Source organism: Magnolia sinica, chromosome 11 (genome assembly GCF_029962835.1).
Source record: "Magnolia sinica isolate HGM2019 chromosome 11, MsV1, whole genome shotgun sequence".
Lineage (NCBI taxonomy): Eukaryota > Viridiplantae > Streptophyta > Magnoliopsida > Magnoliales > Magnoliaceae > Magnolia > Magnolia sinica.
Genome location: NC_080583.1, coordinates 67,166,961 through 67,189,799, shown reverse-complemented (window position 1 = coordinate 67,189,799; position 22,839 = coordinate 67,166,961). Strand labels below are relative to the sequence as shown.

Sequence of the window (22,839 nt, the reverse complement as noted above, 5' to 3'; positions counted from 1 at the left end):
TTTCCATCGAACCTGTTCATAAGGTCAAACGGATCTGGATGAAGGGAAAACACAAATATCAACTTGAACCAAAACTTTAGTAGCCCCCAAGAAGTTTTCAACGATAGGCGTTTAATCCCCACTGCTTTCTATGGTGAGGTCCACTTAAGTTTTACATTTGCCTAATTTTCGGGGCCATGCCCTAGAACGATATCTAAAAATAGGTAGACAGTGTGGATATAGCCCATACATCATGGAGGGGCCATAGAACAGCTTGCTGACATCAATAAATCTTTTCAAAAAAATTTCAAATGGTAGGGCGGGAAGCAATGCTATAGTGCTTATAATCTAAGGGGGACCAAATGCAATTCCATCTAACCTAATCCATACATTTTCCATTCTTCCCAAACGCTAGATGGAATTGTTAAGTGCGGAAGCTTGACGGAGCTAGAGAATGAAGGATGTGTCCTGCGTTTGGGGGGGGGGTGTGAACAATTTTAAAAATTATACCTATTAAAATTGAGATTGCCTAAATTAAACTACGGCAATATAACTCTGAGGCTTCCAAGCCAATAGAGGGTCCAATCACATAGATTACAAAAGATTTACGAATAAGCAACTAGTCTATAAAATGCTAGTGAACATGTGTGTGTGGGATGTGCTACCTATCAACTCGAAGCATTCATTTAATCATTCATGTAAAATGTAAACATTCAAACTCACAAGCATAATTAAATAATTGCATAAATGACACTCCTAAACACAAGCTTGTATAATAGTTCGGCTACTTGCTTACTCTACTCCCGGTGGACGCACTTAACCCATGACTATACCGGATTTCATTATCGGAGGTTTTAAATTAGGTTCACCTCAAACCTTTACAGCCCTACACAAGAACTCTAAACTTTATGCCCTACACAAGAGCAATGGTTCTATTCCCGAACCCGACAATTTAGGCCCTACATAAAGAGACAAGGTCCTACACAAGAACCTGATGGTTTAAGCCCTACACAAAGGCCAATGTCTTAATGTTGAACCTAAAATTTATGCCCTACACAAGAGTAAAGGTCCTACTCCTGGACTAGACATGTATTCTCCCATTGGAGGCCTACACAAGGACTTAAGCTAGTTTTTCCTTCGGCTAACCAATAACCTAGGTCCTACACAAGAACCACGAAATTTACGCCCTACGGAAGAGCTAAGGTTCTACAAAAGAACCTAGGTGAGTTTGAACACAAACTCTTGCACTCTAACCTACACAAGGAAGGAGTACAAACACAAATTCTTACATACGACACTTACTTGTCGGATTGAGTCCCTTTTGATGCTCCTCTTAGGTTGCTTGATGTTCACCACCCCAAGTATAGGGTTGCGATGTAGTAACAATGTCGGTAAGATCAAGGTCGAATCCACAGGGACTGAACCTTGTACATAATCTAAAAGTAACTTGAACTAGAACTAGGTGAAGATGTAATCTAAATCAAGAAAATTTAAAAGAATAATGGTGAAATATTTAACTAAAATTTGTAAAATCCAAAGGTGGAAAACTAGGGTGCCAAGGATCCACTTGTAGAGATCAGCGAGATCTATGCTTGATTCAAGAACACAACTGGAATCAGAGTCCTATCTTCATCCAGTAGGAAGATAATTAATTAAAATTAACTATGAACTTCCTTTGATCTAGTTTTCAAGAGATGAGAGGTATGAGAATTAGAATTGATTCCATCACAAAACCATGCCCATGAGACAAAGCAAACAACAAAATTTAACCAATCCACAATCAATCTGAGGGATGTATGAATGTTAGGAAGAATTCCATCATCTAACCATGCCTAGGAGACAATGGTGAACAACAGAGACTCCTAAATTGACAATCCCTATAATGCTAAGAACATGCTCAAAGCTATCGCAGATCCATTGTAATTTAAGTCACAACAAACTATTAAAAACTGAAAGCATTCCTTAATATCCAACTATAATCAAAGAGAATTCATAAAACATGAATCAAAGCCATAGAAATCTACCCATCACGCTACAAGCTTCACCTCTTAGCCCTAGCTAAGAGGTTTAGCTAGACATGATCATGCTAAAACCCAAGAAAAACATGAAAGGAAAAGAAAAAAAAAAAAAAAACTAAGGAGGGAGAAAAAACTCCCTAGCCGGCCAGCTCTCTCCCACGTCTTGATTCTTCACGTCCCAGATCACTTGCTCTACGCTCTCTCTCTCTCTCTCTCTCTCTCTCTCTCTCTCTCTCTCTATATAAGGGTCCATAGGGAGTCAGGGTTGCTGGATTGTGTGGTCGGTTGAGCTCACGTAGCTCTGTTTCCTGCGTAGCAAAATAGAGAGAGAATCGGTCGCGGATGGATTGCGTAATCGGTGGGGTCCACAATCATTGTTGCTTGGGAAAATTCACTCCCTGCATTAGCATGAGGAGGTTGTGTTGCGACATGGGCCAAAAGTTGGAGCGAATCTATTGATCAGGTGGCCCACAAACGAAGCATGAAGGTGCAGTGAAACCTACTCGATTTGGTGGCTATGCGGAAAGTTTACGTAAAGTTTGCCGACTTTGATTTATTAGTTGTTTTGGGTGGGGTCCACTTGTGATGGTCTCTCGGGGAATCCATGCCCTTCACCGCTTTCATAGGGTCATTTTAGGCCATGACCCAAAAGATGGGGCAGATCTGAGTTCTAGATGGGCCACAATTCATGTGATAAGTAGACGTTTCCCAACAACCGTTACACATTCCTGAAGCCATGTAACAAAGTTACGTAATTGGCTGTGGTATCATGTGGGCCCACGTACATGTTTATTCTGAAGATCTGTTTTGCCTATCCGGTTTGTCATGCCATTTTAGGAAACTCTATAAAAAACGAAGTGGTTTAATTAATCAGGTGGACCGCATGGTCCCACCAAGTAGCGAGAATACTCACCGTTAAAACTTCCATTGAAATTGTTCAACAGTGCCATGCACTTGGCATCCCCCTTAATTACAATTCTATCCCTTCTTTTGTCAAATCTTCTGCCATCCGTATCTCCTGACTACACTGCAAATGAGACAAAATTTCACCAGTACTCGTTATTTTTCACGCTCTTTCTAACGCCTAAATTTGAGCCTTGATCACTCATAAATGACTCGGATGTCTTTTTAACGGACAATACCACTTCGAAGTCTAAAAACAATGTTTTATACACCTGATAGGGAAGTTAGCCGGTGGTCTTGGAATGCACCCTAAGATCTTCGAAATGATCGATTTATTATGATATTCAGGTGGCTCGTTTGGGGGATCCACATACGATGGAGGTTCAGATGACATGCTAAAAATAGGAAGACTTGATGGTTGGTATTCTAGTCATGTATCTGGGTGATTGTACTGTCAGTTTTGTAAATGGATGAATGCAAGGTGGTTTTCTAGAGTGATTAGGGGTAAGACATGTATATTTCAGTGTCCATGGTAGTGTTCTGAAGGCATCCACACCATCCAATCATTTTCTTATCTAATTATAGGGGTTGAGTCCAACATTGAAGCATATCCAGATATCAGGTGGGCCCCAGATCAGTGAATTGTGAGTTGATTTGTCCGTTGGGCTACTTCCACAAGGATCCAATGGCTGAAATTCGATATGTACGGTTAATTTAGGGCCTGTTTGATTTTTCAAAGAGATGGTAAATACACGGTAAACGGTAATTCCCCCTATTTCATGTGTTTGAAAATTCATAGGAATTCGTGTCTTTAAAATTGGTTCAAAAGAGGTATTTTTAATTTTTGAACCGCATGATAATGCATATGATATATCCATTCCGTCCATCTGTTTTACTACAATATTTTGAAGCATGAGACAAAAAATGAAGTAGATTCAATACTCAAGTGGCCCACGCCAAAAGAAATAGTGGCCCCACAAAGTTTTTAACGGTCAGTATTCAATTTCCTTTTTCGTATGACATGGTCCACTTGAGTTTTGGATATGCCTCATTTTTTTACTCATGCTATAAATTCAACTGGAATAATGGATGAATGGTGTGGATAAGCAAAATGCATCATAGTGGGACCCACGGATATTTTGCAATATTCTTAGTTTTTGTGCCAAAAAGTAAGCAGTCAAATCAGGTATGATATAAATGCACAGGGAAATAATAATTATTTTTTTACACGGTATTTACCATTTCACCCGGAAATCAAACATGCCCTTAGGGTCCTCAAGCTAGATATAACGTTTCGAGCCAAATGGATGGTGGGAACCCTGTAATCTTGCATTCAGGACGACTTTCAAGCCTCTTTAGCGTGAATTGCTTGATTTTCTCGGATCTTTGGCGTGTAAATTCTTTGATCTCTGTCCCCTAGGGTCCGTCCCTTACCTTGGTGATTTTTGAGCCTTAAATTCATGCTTTTAGTACCCTTTTTCAGTACAGGCTCCTAAATTCACCTTGCAGCACAAACATGATTAAAATAGGGCGTTAAACAGTATCATGTTCGTAAAATTAGGTAATAATTGGGGTCTAATATGCAATATTTGACCCTCAACACTTGATATCCGCTCTCCCATACTTTAATCAACTCCCCGATGCTCCCCTGATCATGTTGTCATAGCTTTGCCAAGGCTTCAGCTCCAGGATCACCACCTTTTAGTAGATGTTCCTTTGAGATGCCCAAGGTGATAGGAGTGGGTTGAATCTCTTACAACTAATGGGTAGTTTTTTTTTTTTTTTTATATCCTAGGGGATTCAACTAGATGGGTCTCTTGGAAGATCTGGACAATGATTTACCAAAGATGCTTAAGTCTAATCTCTAGGAAATTGAGGAGTTCAAGCACATCTCCAATGGTGAGGTTTGAATCCTCATAAGAGTTGAAATCTCAAGGGAGATTGCTTGGAACTCAAGGAATGGAGGCAAGGAATGGAGGATATGTGTATTGGATCACCTTACCTCTGTTTGCTCTAAAACCCATATAAAAAAATAAAAAAAATAAAATAAAAAAACTAAGAACCGATTCTCGTTTATAAAAGATTCGAGCTCCAACAGTAAAAAAAAATGGGCAGAAAATGGCTCTGTCGATGCCATCGAGGATTCCTTCGATGTCATCGAAGGGCTCCCCGTTGCCATCAAAATTTTTAGACAAAAATGATGTTTGCTTGCTGGACAAATCTGTACCCATTTTGATTGCATCGACCCAACCTTCGATTGCATTGAACATCATGTTTCTATGTCATCAAAGTGGCTTCGATGCCATCAAGAGAATCAAAGAAAAATTCCAAAAATCTTTCTGGATAATTTCGAATCTCAAATCGATGCCATTAAGTGGACTTCGATGACATTGAAACTTAAGTTTCAATGCCATTAAAGGATCCTCGATGCTTTGGATTTTTAGCCAAAATCCAGCTTGGTTGTTGGACATCGAAGATCGTTCGATGGTAGCTCAATGCCATCGAACATTGCCTGGAATATGTTGTTTTGGGCTATCTTTTACATAGAAGATTTGCACTTCTTCTATCATTCTTTATCATGTTTTTCTTGGTCTCCCAAGGCTAAGGGATGATCAAATTTATATTCCTATTGGGTCAAGATCATCTTAAGGTTATAGGGTTATTGTGGTCAAGGGTTAGGGTCACCAAGGCACCTATTTACCTATGCTTGCTTCCTTGATGCTTCGTCTTTGCTTGTGTCTTCGGTCTTCACTTTCTAAAGGCTCAACCAACTTCTCGACACAACAACTTACATGATTGACAAACCAGGGTGGTAAAATGAGTACACTAACAATCTCCCCCTTTGTCAATTACGTGACAAAAACCTAACTTAAGACAATGCCATTGTCCATACCAATGACATACCAAAACGACTAAACAAAAATTACATGTCAAATATAAAAATTTACAACTTGATACACTAAGACATGTAATGTTGCAATGCTGCCCCTAAATTACTTCCCCAATCAAACTTGTAACGCAACCAACAAACCCTACATAAGAAAATACATTGTTTTGGTAGGATTTGATCTCTATCCTCCTTTTTATTAGTATTTGATGAAGGGTTAGTCCAAAACAAATATACCAATAAAATCATGAATGAACCAACTTTATAAGTCAAATATTTGCAATTATAAAGCCTATACTAACAAAGGGTTAGGGATGCATGTTAACATTAAAAACATGAAGAATGCAAATAAAAGGTCATTCAAAAGATATAATGAAAACATGAATGACCAATGATGATCTACGCTCTAAACAAGTGATATTAAGTTCAGCAACTTTAAAGCTTAGAGTACCAAAATAAATGAGGTTAAATCCTCAGATTTTACAATAAAGCACAAAATGAGGCTAGATTCCTCTAATTTAACTATTAAATCACGTATGAGGCTGAAATCCTTTCAACAATAGAGCTCATACAGGAGGCTTGGTCCTTTGATTTACCATTTCCACTCAAATAAACCTCTAAGGTCACATATTCCTCTTCACAACCCACTTGGGTGTGAATTTTCTAGGACCCGAATAATGATTACTGCAACAACAACGGCAACAGTAATAAATGATCTGATTAGCCCCTTTTGATTTTTCTATTGGCATCATATGAACATGATTTGAATCTCAAACCACAGGTGACCACGATTTCAATATCTCTGGTCAGACTATCCTACACATAGAAAGCAGAGGACCTTTGAATATGATATTTTCTTTCTTTCTTTATTTTTTCTTCAAACCAGTTGAGGCATGTGATTGGATGCTTCTCAAAACTAACAAATATTTTTGAGCTTTTGAAAATCATGCAATATTTTCATAAAAAGAATCAAGCAAAATATAATACTGTGAGATTTTCAAAGTAGGGGAAGTTTTTAATTTCTCATGATATTACCATGAAATATTTAAAATTACAAATAAATCATTACACAAACATTTTAAAATTTAAAATTATATAATAAATATTTGGTTAATTTTGTTTTCTATGAAATTTCCTGATAGTATAGCTAGAAAAACGTCAAAATCTAAAAATCTCCCAAGAAATTGCCCATCTTGAGAAATTTCCAAGATTTGTTGTCGCGCTTCAAAATGGTCACCGGGTTTCCCGACATGGATCCCCGAAATCTACCAAAGAATTGGGAACTTGCCAAGACCACCAGACAAACTTGAAAAACATTTATAAAGAGCTGCATCTCATTGCTTAGGTGGATTTTTACTTGATGATTCTTGTTGCTAAGGTAGGTTTTAGGAGATATTATCTTGCTAATTTTCACTATTTTAAAACTGATTGATGCAAATACCTATTGGATATGGGTCATCTTGGGGCCCGCTTGTCTGACCCCTAGTGGGTAAGTACCAATGGTACTACTCTCTTTCAAAATATTTTGGGCTATATCTACCCTCTCTTACACACACACACACACCAAAGCCTATCCAACTTTCCTACTCAATCTTAGCCATTGATCTAGGCCGGTCCCCTTGGTTTGGTTCCCATCGTCATTGTAGCACTTGTATTGTGACCCCTTCTACTTCACCTTACACACCCAACAATACCCTGCAATGATTCATATTATTAGTTTTAAAATCTTTTGAGCATCATCTCCCAAAAGTTAATTTAAAAAAAATAAAAAAATCACGAATGCTACTAAATTTTAAATTATGGGACTTAATAGGTTTTGCTACGTGGGAATGGAGAAGATGTTGATGCGGACGGTTACAACATGCCGATGCTCGTATATGTATCGCGAGAGAAACGACCAGGCCATCCACATCATTACAAGGCTGGTGCCCTCAATGCTATGGTATTTCTCTTTCCTTGTTCTCTTTCAAGTTTCCATTTCTTACTCCTTTTGTCCTTAGAATTGCATAAATGTCTCAATTATAATGTGACCAAAACCCTCTTAATAATTCCATACTAACATGCAGCACATACCATCTGTGTGAGACCGGGCCATGGTGCACTCAATCCAACTTTGGTCTGATGGTCCCACCATGTATGAACTCTGCCCATAAAATCTCTCAGGTTGGATCACCTAACCGTCCAATCTGTAGCCCTTCTCTCTACTGATGACCTTAAGTTTTAGTTTGTAAGCTAGGTCTTGGATCAGACATTTGGGACATGGTCCAACCATGTTGAGGCCCTCCTGATAAAAAACAATCTAAAATATGAATCTCTGGTCTCCAACTGTGGAAAATCAGGGTCCATATCGCTGGTCTGAAGACTCATAGAAGGGGAGTTTATTTCTCACTCTATCGAAGAATTATGGTTGATATGCAGACACTGGAAGTTGGACTCATGGCAGATACATTTAATTAAAAATTAAACTTCTCAACTTGTCTGTCATCATTTTAGAATATGATTGATTTAACATTCTAAATTTCTAACCTCTGATTAATGGACATTTATTGTTTATATCTGAGCCATTGACTTTTATTATTATTATTATTCAATCGTTGCCAAGCACTCATTTTTAAAATTGAAATCAGTATTCTTTTGGGTTTGGGATCTATTCCAATGGTTTGGACGGTTTAATATGAGTTAATTGCATGTCGATGTGTGAATTTTAAATGCGTGCCTATCAACCATGTCACTCTGCTAGAGTATCAAAGTCTTCCCCTGACATAAATTTGTCCAGTGCTCCTAGTTGTATCATGTCACTTAAACAATCCAATGGATCAATCTGAACTGTTCATTAGGTCCATAACACATTTTATCGTACAAAAACAGTGACCGGATGATCCATCCAATTCTTGATTTCTCCTTCCTTTTTTAGCAATCCATCTTCTGAGCCTTGGATCAGATAGTTAGGGTTGCCCGACAAAACTGATTCTTTAAAATCATAAGCAATTCAATCACACGGTGTGTGGCATCATGGACCACCTCATGATGAACTCTGTTTTTAGTTTTGACGGGTCAATGTAGTCCAGAAGTTCAGAACCCATCCAGACACCGAATCTACCCATTGGATGGCTGATATGATCCTCTCAAGTAAAAAAAAAAAATGCGTATGACGCAGGGAGGGACATGATGAGGTCGATCACCATCTTCCTCAGGAAATATCTACTCTGAATCCACAGAGCTTCCTTGAATCCATGAGGAATAAAAGTAAAAATAATTTCTAATAAATTTGAAATAACTTAATTGATTATAAAAAAACGAAATTACAACTCTTTAAATAAGGAACTCAAACATAGGATGGAGTTTTAGACTTAAACTCCAACTCAAACACCCTAAAAACGGATTTACTATAAATAGTAAACTTACCCTTTATAGACGGTCTCTATTCCTGCTAGACTTTGTGGTTTTCAGCCAAAAATAGTAACTGTCCAATTTGACCCAACCACATTAATCTCCTAACTTTTCTAACTTTTCTATTCCCTTTTCATGTTGGGCACGACTTCTACAACCCAAAGGATCAAAAGTTATACTAGAATTAAAACTTATTATTTATAGTGAAAACGAAACTAAACGGGACTTTTGACCGTCAATCTGATGGAATTTCGCAAATCTGGTGTGTGCGACCAGACATAGCGGGTTGGTTGGCTTAAGTAGGTCCTACCCCAAAGTCAGATATAATATGTCGAAAAACTCATCCTGGTTTGTGAGATACGACTGATTTAAGGTTTTGACGGTCCATATTGTTTCCACCTCCGATCGGACCTTCTCTGTTCCATCTTTGCCATTAAAGTGTCTGCAACCCGCACTACATCAGTTATCAACCTTTTAATTTAATCCAACTAGTTAAAATTGTAATCTTCACCAAAATTTCGAGCTATCGAACAATCTGATCATATGGACCATGCTGAAATCAACAGTGGAGAAAAACTTGCCCCAAATGCAAGCCTCATTAAAAAAGTTCCACTTCAATTTCCAACCTCTATTCAATATGTCCCAACTTGGGTTATTTATGATTCAGAAGACGCATACTGGTTAGATGCTGCTAAACATTTCATCTATGGATCCAAAGCAACAGGCAGTTGCAATAAAAATAGCCGACAATGGAATGGCCAGCCGAAAGGCATGATTTTTTATTTTCAAACTTTGCCACCATAGCATAGATGTAAGATTAGCAATCACAATCCCATTTCAGACCATGGATTGGCTTCGTTGTATATTTATCAGTTCCCATTTAATCTCTCTTCATCACTTTGTAAACCATGTCTCATAACAATTGTTAGAAAATATACTGATACAGCTTTAATCTTTTGTTAAATTGTCCATGAGAATGTGATTTTAATATATATATATACACACACACACACACACACACATACATATATATATTTGGTACACTCACTTTTCAAAATGATTTTTTGGCATTGCCACAGGATCGGGTGTCGAATTTGATGACCAATGCACCTTTCATTCTCAATGTCGACTGCGACATGCACTCGAATAATGCACAAGCCCTTCGTCATGCCATGTGTTTCATGCTGGACCCCAAGGAGAGCCACCGAATCAGGTATGTCCAGTTCCCTCAGAGCTTTGGAGGATTGACTAAAAACGACTTGTATGCCAACGGGGTCAAGAGGATTTATGAGGTAAGAAAATAAACCAACTTTCCCCTGATTTATCTCAAAACAATCTATCTGTATGTAGCTATGTTTTATTACTCTACATACAAGAACATTGGTTTATGTCTCGGCCCACCCACATATTCTAAAATTTCATGACATTCTTTATATTGTTATGTATTTTTTTTCTTCTGTGTAAATTGAATTTTTTGGTGCAAATGCACACAATGGTCCCATGTATGCTGGCACTGGCTCAATTCACCGGCGTGAGTCTCTCAACAGAAGGAAATTTACACCTGATTACCGGCCTAATTTGGAAGAGAAACCAGGTTGGTACATTGATACATCATAACTAGTTGTTGCCAAGCCAATGTTTTCTTATAAAAATGTTGCAATCTGTTGTCGTCCAACCGTGACTAATACTGTTGTACCACTGTTGACTAATACAATGCATGGCCAAATCATCTCATTTGGCCATGTTGTATTAGTCGCTAAGTGGACCCCACATTTCATCATGATCTTATCTAGTGATATAGGGTGGGATAGCATTAGAAAATTTCCTATTGGAAAAGCTTAATTGTTGTTTTTGATGTTTTGTTGATCATGTGTTGAATGGAAGTAGCTGGAGGTAATGAGAACTGGAGAGATTTGGAAGCAAAGGCCATGGCTCTATTAAGTTGTACTTACGAGAATGGCAAACCATGGGGCAAGGACGTAAGGCATTAGATCCCTCTACTTATAATTCCTTTCTTACCAAGGTCAAATCGGTGCACATCGTACACAAGTAGAGTTCGATAATTGATCTAGGCCATCTAATTTGTCTGGCCCACTCTTCTTGCATCACCATTCGATCTAAGAGATTTTTGCCATATATTTTACTAATAGTGAGGATCAACTAATCACTAGCCTAAACCATGAACTTCACTTGTAAGAATTGAAACCCAAATCATCATCATCATCATGTTTATCATTTTAGCCTTATCTCAACTAATTGAGGTCCGCTATATGAATCCTATTCTGCTATTCCACTTTATCAATGACCGTATCTTTGGTTATACTATAGGACATTAAAGGGGTCTTCTCCTCTCTTTTTTCTCTCCTGATGCCTCTCTTTAGCAACTTATGAAAAGTAGAAAAGCTGAAAAAAAATCAACTGAAGTGATTGAGTAATTTTAAGTAAAAAAGTTACCTATAACTATTCATAAACGAAACTTACTTGTTGGAAAGAAGTTACTTATCTACTGCTGTAAGTAGAAAAAAGTAACTTATTTGGTGAGATCCAAACAGGCCCCAAGTCTTTTCTTACTACCTCCACCCATTTCATTTTGTTCCTTTCCCTATTCCATGAATCCTTGGGGCAAGGATTGGCGAGGATTGCATAGTTTCTTCATCCTATTACATCACATGCTTTGGAAGTAACGAAAACATCATGCATCTACTACTCAAGAAAAAAAATAAAATCAATTCATCTTTAGTAAGAAAAACAATGTCACTTGTTGTCTGTTTGAGGTTATTTAGGTTTTTTTTTTTTTTTCTTTTTCTTTTTCACCAGATGGGATTGATGTATGGATGCGCTGTAGAGGATGTGTTCACGGGCGCAGTTTTGCAGTCGAGGGGAGGGGTTGGCAATCAGTTTTCTGCAGCCCAGAGAGCGCAGCTTACTTGGGTTTTCCCCCAGTTAACACCAATGACACCATCATTCAACACAAGAGATGGTTGACTGGCTTGCTCGAGATCTTACTTTCCGACTACTGCCCTTGGACACATGGTGTTGGACGCTTGAAGCTTGGCCAGATCATGTGCTACAGTTTTTCTCCCTCTGGGCCCTCTGGTGTCTGCCCATGGTCTGTTACGCACTCTTTCTCCCTTTGGCTGCTGCCAATGACATCCCAATCTTCCCTAAGGTAAGTTGTACCCTTCCTTTCCTCTCTCTCTAAACTTTCAACTTTATCCTTCAAACACCTGCTCTAACACTGTGTTTGAAAACATGGATTGCATTTGGATTTTTCGGGTAATGTAATGATTACCCAGTGATAATTTCCATGGCCATCCTTAAAAAATTGGATTCTATTTGAAGTGGAATCCCACAACATTTACCTTAATTTTTTATGCCAAACAATTTCTGTCTGTGAAAACAATAGTTTGGAATCCACATATCCATACAACCCAACTATCTTGTTTGTCAGTAGAAAACAATTTCCATTTCGGCATGGATTCCGTCTATCCAAACATGCCCAAAATGTTCATTGTGGGTTAATCTCGGCACTTCCCAATACAAATTGGATAGACATGGGAGCATTTGAACCATCTGAGTCCTTTGCCGGTCCAAACCCATGCTAAATCCTAAATCATGCTTGAAACTGAACCCAATAAGACTGAATGCCATAGCCGAATCCAATCAGGCCTCTATATAAAACTCCAAGGGATCTGATCAGCTTTCCTTAGTTGAGTTTAGATATTGGTGAACCATAGTACCATTTATCTGTGAGTCATAATCTAGATGGTCCATAGCCCAAAAATCTAATAGCCCTCTATTATTCATTTTCGAGGCCTCAGATCCATGGTTCAAGGTGTTTGTTTTCTTGGGCATTGCTTCCCACATCTTCAGTCTGGGTGAATTGATTTTGGCTAAAGGAACAATGAAGATGTGGTGGAATGAGACTTGAATGTGGATGATGAAAGGATCTTCTTCTACCTTTTTTCGGTTATGGTCATAATCTTAAAATATCTCGGCATTTCGGAGGCCGGTTTTGAGATTACTAGCAAAGTCATAGACGGAGAAGCACTGAAGAGGTACAAGAAAGAATTGATGGAATTCGCGGTTGCCTCCCCCATGTTCATTCCCCCAACAACACTCTCTCTACTCAACCTCTTCTATTTCCTCAAGGCAATGATGATTATGGTCACGACGGGCGGATGGGCCATCTTCAATCATATGGCCCTACAGATTATTTTCTCAGGTTATATAAGCTTAATTAGTGTGCCATTATATGAAGCCATGTTCTTGAGGAAAGATAAAGGTAGGATGCCCACATCTATAACTATATATTCGATAGGGCTGGCAATCGCTCTGTTATCTGTATTTTCACCTTTCATATGATGGATTTCTTATTGTATTTTTGCGGGCCCGGATGTATTTGTAAATGTTTTGTGGAATGCTGGTTTTCTTTCATCATAATCTATTGTATTGCTTTCATCTCAATGTACTACTGTGTAATGATTTTGAGTGAGAAGGAATATCAGAAGATCTGAAAATTATTGTAACATTAGTGATTTTACTGAGGACTTAAGTGATTCTCAACCTTTGGTTTATCTAAGTCACTTCATTTCTTTTTGTCCAAGTCATTTTTCTTTTTGTCTAAGTCACTTCCTTTTTTCTTTGTGAGTATCGGGGATATTCCCGTTCATAGGTCCGAGATCCGCATCTATGAATTGATAGGCTTGAATGATCAACTCTGCAATCAGTTGTTATATACACTATGAGACTCCTCTATTTTCAACCTGCACAAGTTTGGTCATGGTCCTGTTATCCACACCAATTGGTCTGATGTACCTTTCAGTGGATTGACCATTGTGCGACTATCTAACAGACTAGAAGATCCTAGCCGTCCTATCTCTGATTTATGTACCAAATATTGAATGCTTTTTGTATTTTAATTATTCTTTTAATTGTACATTTTGTAGGTAATGTGAATGCATATGTAAATGTATGTGCACTATGTTTTTCTCTCTCTCACACACGTGTGTGTGTGTGTAGCACACCAGTCCACAAGAGACCTCATGTACAGTTTTGAGGGGTGGCCGGCTGAAGTGAGCTCCCTAGTGAAGTGTAAGTGAAATACACCCCCCCCCCAAAACCTAGCACTCACGTCGCAGTGGGATTTCACCACCCATGGATACTCGAACCCTTGACCGGGTGTTGAAACTCTTGAAAGTCTACCACCGGAGAGTAAGGATCCAAGTGAAATCCACCTTGATCACCAGGTGAGTCATCCTATTTTAATCACGGGGTCTAAAAATTGGCCCAGTCTTTAATTGAAGTGGGCCATTTGACGGAAAATAGTTTGGGAGAGGGACACCCCTTTGATTTTTAGATGGCCCACTAAGATGTTTAATAGAACTTCACTATAACCATTAGATGTGTCATCCAAAATTATATCCTAGGTGGAATAAGGCTAAAATGTGATTATGCTAGTCCAAATCAAAGGAAACGACTAAGAGAGAGGGAGAGAGGCTTGCACTGTTTTATATATATATATATATATATATATATATATATATATATATATATAGGGCCCACCGTTGAATTTTTACAAGCTGCAACCACTCCATAAGTGAGATCAAGTGTGGACGAATAATAGAGCCCATCTCCACTGACAACAGCTTGCTAAAAGGCATCTATGGACGCAGAATCGTATATGGAACATGCTCGACTTGGGGTATTTTATATTTGTCTTGGAGTAGCCGGTAGACAGTTACCTCAAATTTCCGTAGTTGGCTAAGTCATGTAGAAACATTAAACTAGAGGAGGCTCTAAGGGATGGATCATCCTTTTTAGTGGTTGGTTGGATTTTAGGCTTGATAGGACTGACCTAAGGTTAAAAGGCTTCCTCTCTTACACTCTTCTCATCTCGTTGGTGGATGGATGGGATAGACCCACTATCCCTCTCTCTTCTTCACTTCCTCAAGGATGGAAGAAGAAGCTTGGTGAAGGGAGGATGATTTGAAAATGAAAAGAAAAATGGTATTTATAGTTATTTTGGGGTGGCATTTTGGTGATTTTTGAAAAGTCTATTGGCTAAAGTAGTCTCTAAGGGATGTGATTGGCTGAGGGCATGGGTGTGCCACATGACGAGACCTTATTGGCTAAGGGGCTTCGTATGAGACATAATTCGATGAAAAATTAAGAGTAAATGGGTCATTTTACCCCAAGTGGGACTGCCAAGGATGGGCCCCAATTTTGGCTAGGATCCTAGGTGTGGTCTAGGTTACCCTCTGGTCTGCTTTCCTTTGCTTTATTGTGGAGCTAATGCTAATGGGCCCTAGCTTGGGCTTAAACTGGGCTTTGAATTGGGCTTGGTCTTGGGTTTGGATAAGGTTGGGGGTTTCATTGGGCTCAAATCAGCTTAACAAACCTGGGTGGAATTTCTACAACATCCTCTCTACAATTGATGAAGGGACACGGCTCTCTCCCTCATTAGTGGTTTAGACTCAACCATTTCCCCCTTAACCACAATGACTAGTGTAGGCCCCTCTCGATGATATGATTGGATATGGTGGGAAGAATTGAGAGGTCCTCAATAGCAAGAGGGTCTTGTAACACCTTGACCTCCAATACTCGGGTGTTGCACGTCCTCGGGTGTTACCCATCAATTTTTATTTTTTTTCTAATATAATATCCGATGTCGTGCACCCACGTATTCTAGAACCACTACAAGAAAAAGCGGCAGACGCGGCGCCTATTCTTACCGGCGGCCATATATAACTGCCGGTGATCATGGGAATCACCGGCAGCTGTCCAAAAATGCCCCTGTTTCTGAAACGTGGCTGCCAGTGAAACGATGCTGTTAAAACAAAAAACGCGGAGGGAAAATATTCATTTCCGTTGTTTCATTTCCCTCTCTTGTCGCGTGCGCACTCCCTTCAATCTCTCTCTTGTCCCGTGCGCTTCTCCCTGCCCTCTCCCTTCCTCGATCTCTCTCTCCCATCTCGCTTGTCCCTTTGCCTTCCTCGATCTCTCTCCTTTCCTCTCCCTCCATCTCTCGATCTTCCTGATTTCCCTCCCTCTTCATTGACGTCTCTCCCAGTTCATTCTCTTCGAAGCAGCCATTGATCGATCTCCCTCCAATAGCTGACGAGAATAGAAGAAATCAGAGCACACAAAGTGCAAGGTACTCTCTCTTTCTCTCTCATTTCCTCTTTTAAGGGCCAGAAACTGGGCAGCAACCATGGCAGTGGCAGCCATATCCGCCGCCGTCCATGGCCTCCTACATGTTTGAAGAAATGCTTCAACCAAGAATTGCTCTGACAATCGCTCTGTCCATGGCCATGAGAGTTTTACTGCTGTGTCCCACCCGATTAGCAGATCAGCCTTTTTTCTTTTTTCTTTTTTAATTATTATATACCAGGTGATATTCATGTTGTGGCCCTTGATAGAAGTGGAATTGCAGAACAGGATTCCTGTCGCCGATCCCAATTAACTGGGATAAGGTTTAGAAGATCATGGTTATGGTGATATCCATGTTGTGGCCCATCTTTTGCACATTCTACACGTGGTGCATCTGTGGAAAAGAAATGGCTGCAGCATGTGATCATTTCTCTAATTGGTTTACATTCCAAAAGAGCATGTCCGTTTCGTACCTGACTCAAAAGCATTTTGGAATTGAACTGAAGTTAAAGGCAACTAGATTGAAAATGTTCTCTTTTCTTTGCTTAACTAATCAGTGACCTGCTTTTACGGATATGTTGTAGGCATTTAAGAGATCCAAACTCATCATCCGATGCCCAACCTCTGATGGGCCATGTCCCAGAATCACACAAGTGGATGGTCAAAGGAACTTCGGCTGACCTTCTGTAACCATCCTTTTTTCTTTTTCTTTTTTCCCTGTTTTCCCCCGGTAGTCCTCAATATAACACCAGAATTGTCAGATTGTTGATTTTTTGGTATGTAGAAGCAGACGTGCACACATTGGGTGGGCCAGAAGCAGTGCACTGAGTCATACTATATTGTGTAGGGTAGTGGATCAAGTTTCCAACTTTCCAACATCTGATCTTTTTGATCAGGTAACAGAAAAAATGTTAAGGTTTGCTGTAAAAGGCTCAAGCAAGACCATTTCCTGTTAGTTGAACTTTGGCTTATGCCACAGCGTGTATGCCTTAGAAGGCAATGGCTCAGGCCTGGGCCAAGCAAAAGCAAAATGAAAGAAATAGGGATGACCCAACCAACCCAGGCTCCCCTGTTACTGGGCCTGAGTCATAATGTGCACAAGCCATTCAGTCAAAGATGCAGTGCGTGTAGTGTTAACTCTGGCACTGTATATCCAATGGCCAAATAGCCGTGCTTGGATGGTTAGCCATTAGGATTGTCTAGTTGGTGCAATGTTCTGCTACTGTGGCCCATGTGCTATGTGTCCCATGAGATACACGGTCTCAATCCCCATGGATGCTGTGTGTCCCAAGTTCCAGTCATATAGACCTTGGTTATTCCTCTTTTCTTGGCCACCCCAGGAAGCAGGGACAAGATTGATGGTGGTGGTGATGATGAGCCAAGGGCTGGGATCTTTCTCTTTGTAAAAGATTTTTTGGGGTATCCCATCAAAGGTAGTGCTCTTCAGATCAACCTCCTTGGATCCTAGGAACAATGATATCTGGATCACTGAACCATGGCCCCACTTCCATGGACTGGGTCCATCAAGACACTGGGCAAATCTTGATGCACCAGATGCCAAAACAATATCTCATTTAGATGGAAAAGAACTCTCTAGTACTGATTAAGGTTGATATTAGTCAAACACTATATCTTATTATTTTATTATTAGTTTAAAGTTTACTATATTATTTAACAAGTGGCCGGTAATGTATGGGTCCGTACGGCTCTACTTATAAAACTTTTTATTATTTATAGAGAGGATGGGACTTGCATAGTGCACCCGACATGATGAACAACCCCGATCTTGCACATGTCCCACATGGAGAGTAGGAACCATATATATCTTTACTTATATTTTAGAATAATTGACTCCTGATTTTTACTCAGGAAGAGCAGGCCTCATTTGTATCACCAGTAGAGCTGACTCTCTTTTGCATGCTGAGATCAATCCTCTAAAACATACATCTGCAGAATTGGAAGATATATGGGTTCCCCTTGAAGATATATAGGTGATACTTGCGCTTGTTGCACGGACTTTTGTGGGTAAAAAGCCCCACCTGATCCAGGATGCAGACAATCTGTTTCTGCAACTTCAACATACCAAGGTAACAACTCTAGGAACTATTTCAGATCACACCTCAAGAGCAGACCATGAGGTGGATTTTTCACTTGAACCTTTGGTGTGTGTCTATGTTCTTCATATGTTGTTGAAATTGATGCAGCGGGCAATTATCCATTTACTTTTTTGGCTAAACTGATTGCTAGTTCATGTGGTTTTTCCTTTTACCCTTTTTTACTTTCTTGGCTCATGTGCTTGGTTCGGGCTTCAGTCATTTTGGCCCATTTCCCACTTCATGTACTTGTATGCTATACTATGTTCAACACTGATATGATGCATAAAAGGAACGAATGGCTTGCTCAGCAGGTTGTATCATCTGATGTATGTTTTCCAATTTGTTATTTCAGGGATTGCCCCAATGACATTAAGGAAGCAGTCTCAACTCTAATATTTGCTGCTGCAAGATGTGCAGATTTGCCTGAGCTTCAAACGCTATGGAAGCTATTTGGAGAGCGTTACGTGAATGATTTTGCTATGGGCCTGATGGACCGTGACCAATATGCTTCTATGGTTCCCTCACCTGGTTTGTTGTTCTTTTCTTTTCTTTTCTTTATTAATTTTCTTCACGTAATAGGTTTCCTAAGTTGTATTACACAGTTAAAGCAGAACAAAGGTGGGTTACGATTATTCCTTCTTTGTTTCTAATTGTCTGTTGAATGCTCACATGGTTTTCTGAGTTACAAATTTAAATTTACAAGTGACAAGTCCTATTTACAGGTGGCTGGTTGCCATTTGTTATTAAATTAACCATAGTTTAATTTATAATTTTTCATTCTCCATTCAAAATTTGACCAATGTTTCTGATACTTAAGCTGTCAATGGTAAATGTATTTCTGCACGTCGTTTGTTGCAATACTCTTTAGTTCTCTGCAGTTTCTACTGTTGTGGTTGAATCCCCTTCCAACAAGCGAGACAAAATTATGATCATATACCAGTTTTCATGTGGAATTTTGGATAATGAATATAGAAGCCACATCCACAGACTAAAGAAGTGATCAATCTGTCAAGGGAAATTGAACTAGGCCTACTCTTACCAGTTAGGACTTCAGAGACATACCGCTAATAGCAAGATCTTGTGATGAAATGTCTAGGGAATCCTAACCAACCACAATGTTGATATAGTGGATATATGTGAGCTTATTGATTCTTTAACTCTCTGGCCTGTAGACTGTGTGTGAACATATAACTTCCTTGGTTCGTGCCATGGTTTCGTCCAACTTCTGTGAAGAAGACGTGGGAAACATCTGTTCTAATAATGTCCGGAAGTGGAAGGGTCTATCAACTAACAAGCTCCTATATGAACACATACATGAACATCGAAGTATTATATTTAACCAAATATAAATACTTCAATGGTTTTAACTTGATTTTGTTAGTCTGCAAAAAATATAGATATTAACATGTATCTGTCAGACTTATTTTCTCATTACCTATTAAAAAAGAATTTACATTGTTAGACTTATGTAGAATCTGAAATGAACTCCCAATAGTACAGGGTTGGAGATGAAGGTAAAGAAGAGACATAACTAAAACTTTGCACTGTGAAAAGAAATATTAACCATCTTACTTTCCCCGTTGAATTTGGATCACCCACTATTTTACTAGTAACCATCCATTTGATAGTCATTACTTGGATGATTAGGATTTCTTGGTTGGTGTGATATTAGAAATATGCTCCATCCAAGATGGGCCCCAAATTTTGGATGGTCTGGACAGCTGTACATCTGTTCACATGTGAAGAGCCGCCACCATTTTCAAAATGTTGCTAAACTTTAGTAGTCTAATTCTAGCTTTCTTTACTCAAAAGATGAGCCAACAGGTGTCGTGCATTCGAGAGCGGATGGCTATCGAAGGGGCAATTTGCTCGAATCATTGTAGCACCACTTGTAACTTGTCTACTTTTACAGGCTTAGGATGCTTTGGATGCACTGTTAACTTGAATTTCAGTTATTAGTCCAATAAAGTGGAAATATCCAAATCATAGTTTCATTAGCATTCACATGCAGTGTCTGGGGTTCAAGTTGTGATTGCATTACTTTCTAGTTGGACTTGGAGGGACACAAGTGCAATTTGATGGCTGCTTCCCTATTATGAATACTAGGACCTATTGACTTTGTTCACATTGTCATTGAACTGAATGATCATAATTCAATTCACTTTTGCATACAAATGTAGACTTATTTTGCATTTTCTGGAAAGTCATGGTGACCGTTTTTTTTTAAAAAAATAAAAATAAAATCTCAAACCATTGTATAATGAAGTTCCATTGATGGGATTAGTCACCAGGATTGTTCATCGTCGTGCAGGTGTATATATATTCTAGTGGTAGTAGGGAGGATCAAAGGCTAATCTTCGAAAATACAGTGTATGGGGATTTGAGAAAATATTTGTGTGGATTCTTTGATACCATGATAGGGTATGTTTTCTTGGTCCACCCCATCAGAATATACACATTTGTTCTGTATGTGTATTTCTATTGTTGCTGCATTTAGATGGCTTCATTTATTCTATTAATGTGCAGAAACCAAAAAGAAACCCGCAGTTATTTTGAGATCTCGCAGTCTGTGGGAGTAGCTAAGCCGTCTGAGATCTTATTTCTGACAGATGTCGTTCAAGAAGCTGTGGCTGCAAAGTCAGCAGGTAGATTTGCCTGTGGCTTCTCCACAGCAAAAAAGAGGAGGATAAAAAGGCTTTTTTTTTTTGTTTCCTTTCTTCATTTGAACCATTTGTATTACTTTATGAATGCAGATTTTGTATTTCATAAGAAAGGGTGGGGCTGCAGCTTGGGTTTGGGTTGACCCAAACCCGATTGACCCAACCCTAATTCCGGTTGTGTCTGGTTGGGTTGTCAAGGTTCTCAGGTTGATTTGGGTTGGAAAATGCCGACTCAATTTGAAATTGAGTCGGGTTCAGGTTGAGCAAATACAGGTTGGGTTAGGTCGGTTTGGGAATAATTACATGTATTTGGCCCGGGTTGGATCAAGGACAGAGCAATTGGGGTTGGGTTTGGGTTGGGCACCTTGGGTTGGGCACCTTGGGTTGGGATTTAGGTTGGGTTGTAGATTGTATCCTCTTGATGTCGGGTTGCGCTCGGGCTTGACCCTCAACCCAACCCAACCCCCCTGAATTGTACCCCTATTAGGGGGTCCTTGTTGAATCATTTCTGCATAAGTCTGCAAATTTTGGCCACATTGTGCCTGGCCTTTTTCGCTTTTGACATTTAATTTTTGTTTGATCTAACATTATTTTACCCTAAATAGGGATGATCACATGTTATCAATTAAGTTACCATGGAATCCTTTTTGTATTTAATGGTGAAGTTCCTAGTTGGTACCATCTAATGACTTGTGAGTAAATCTTTTCTCTTTACTAATAGACCCTTTTCAATCTATATGTTTCAGGTTTGGAAGTTATGATCTCAGTCCGTCCAGGAAATGGACCTTTTCTAGAAAACCATGGATTTAAAACCATTAAATCCTTCTCAGAAATCTGAGTTTATATAATGTATGTTTCCAACCATTGACTTTATGTATAGATTTACTGTATGAATTTATCCAGTAACCACTAAAATTTGCTATTGATGGGTTTGCACCTTTGCAAATTGGTTGAACTTTTTTTCCTATTTTCCTTGAGTTGCTATGACACCATATATTGTACAGAAACATAACATCATATGCACAAAACCAACACGTTTTTGAAAATCCGCAAACGTATTGGCAAAGTATGGAATTCCATTCATTTCTGGAGACACCTCAACATGAAGCATTGGGTTGTCTAGGAAGTCTGTTGTTTGAGAATGTGTGTGATTTTTTATTTTTATTTTTTTGGGGGGGAAGGTGAGGTTGTATCTCAGAGGAACCTACGTAAGGAAGGAATACAAACACGGACTCATACATACAACACTTGTTGGATTGAGTTTCCTCTTGAGTTGCATGATTTCTGCTCTCTCATGCTTTAATTAGCTCCCCGATGCTCCCCCAATTATGTTGCCGTGGCTTCGCCAAGGCTTCAGCTCTAGGATCACCACCTTGCAGTAGATGTTCCTCTGAGATGCCTGAGGTGATAAGAGTGGGTTGAATCTCCTACAACTAATGGATAATTTTTTTATCCTAAGGGATTCAACTAAATGGGTCTCCTAGAAGATCTGGACAATGATTTACCAAGATGCTTAAGTCCAATCTCTAAAAAATGGAGGAGTTCAAGAACATCTCCAATGATGAGGTTTGAATCCTTATTAGAGTTGAAATCTCAAGGGAGATTGCTTAAAACTCATAGGAATGGAGGTAAGGAAGGAAGGATATTCATATGGGGTCACTGTACCTTTGGTTGCTCCAAAAACTCCTAAAAAAGTCAAGAACCGATTCCCATTTATAAAATATTCGAGCTTCGACGATAAAAAAAATGGACAG

General features: G+C 39.2%; 1 long non-coding RNA gene and 1 pseudogene across 4 annotated transcripts; both read left to right on the top strand.

Annotated features, from left to right (window-relative positions):
• The first annotated feature begins 7,147 nt into the window (after positions 1–7,147).
• On the top strand, positions 7,148–13,711 carry LOC131218143 (cellulose synthase-like protein E1; annotated as a pseudogene).
• Positions 13,712–15,892: 2,181 nt separating this feature from the next.
• On the top strand, positions 15,893–22,211 carry LOC131219270 (uncharacterized). 4 transcript variants are annotated; one of them, XR_009158085.1, is made up of 3 exons: positions 15,893–16,333; positions 18,208–18,416; positions 18,778–19,195. It is a non-coding gene; the product is annotated as an uncharacterized LOC131219270 (long non-coding RNA). The 4 variants fall into 4 exon arrangements; XR_009158083.1 differs by having other exon boundaries at positions 18,199–18,416; XR_009158084.1 differs by lacking the exon at positions 15,893–16,333 and adding an exon at positions 21,832–22,211 and having other exon boundaries at positions 17,438–18,416; positions 18,778–19,147.
• Positions 22,212–22,839: the final 628 nt, after the last annotated feature.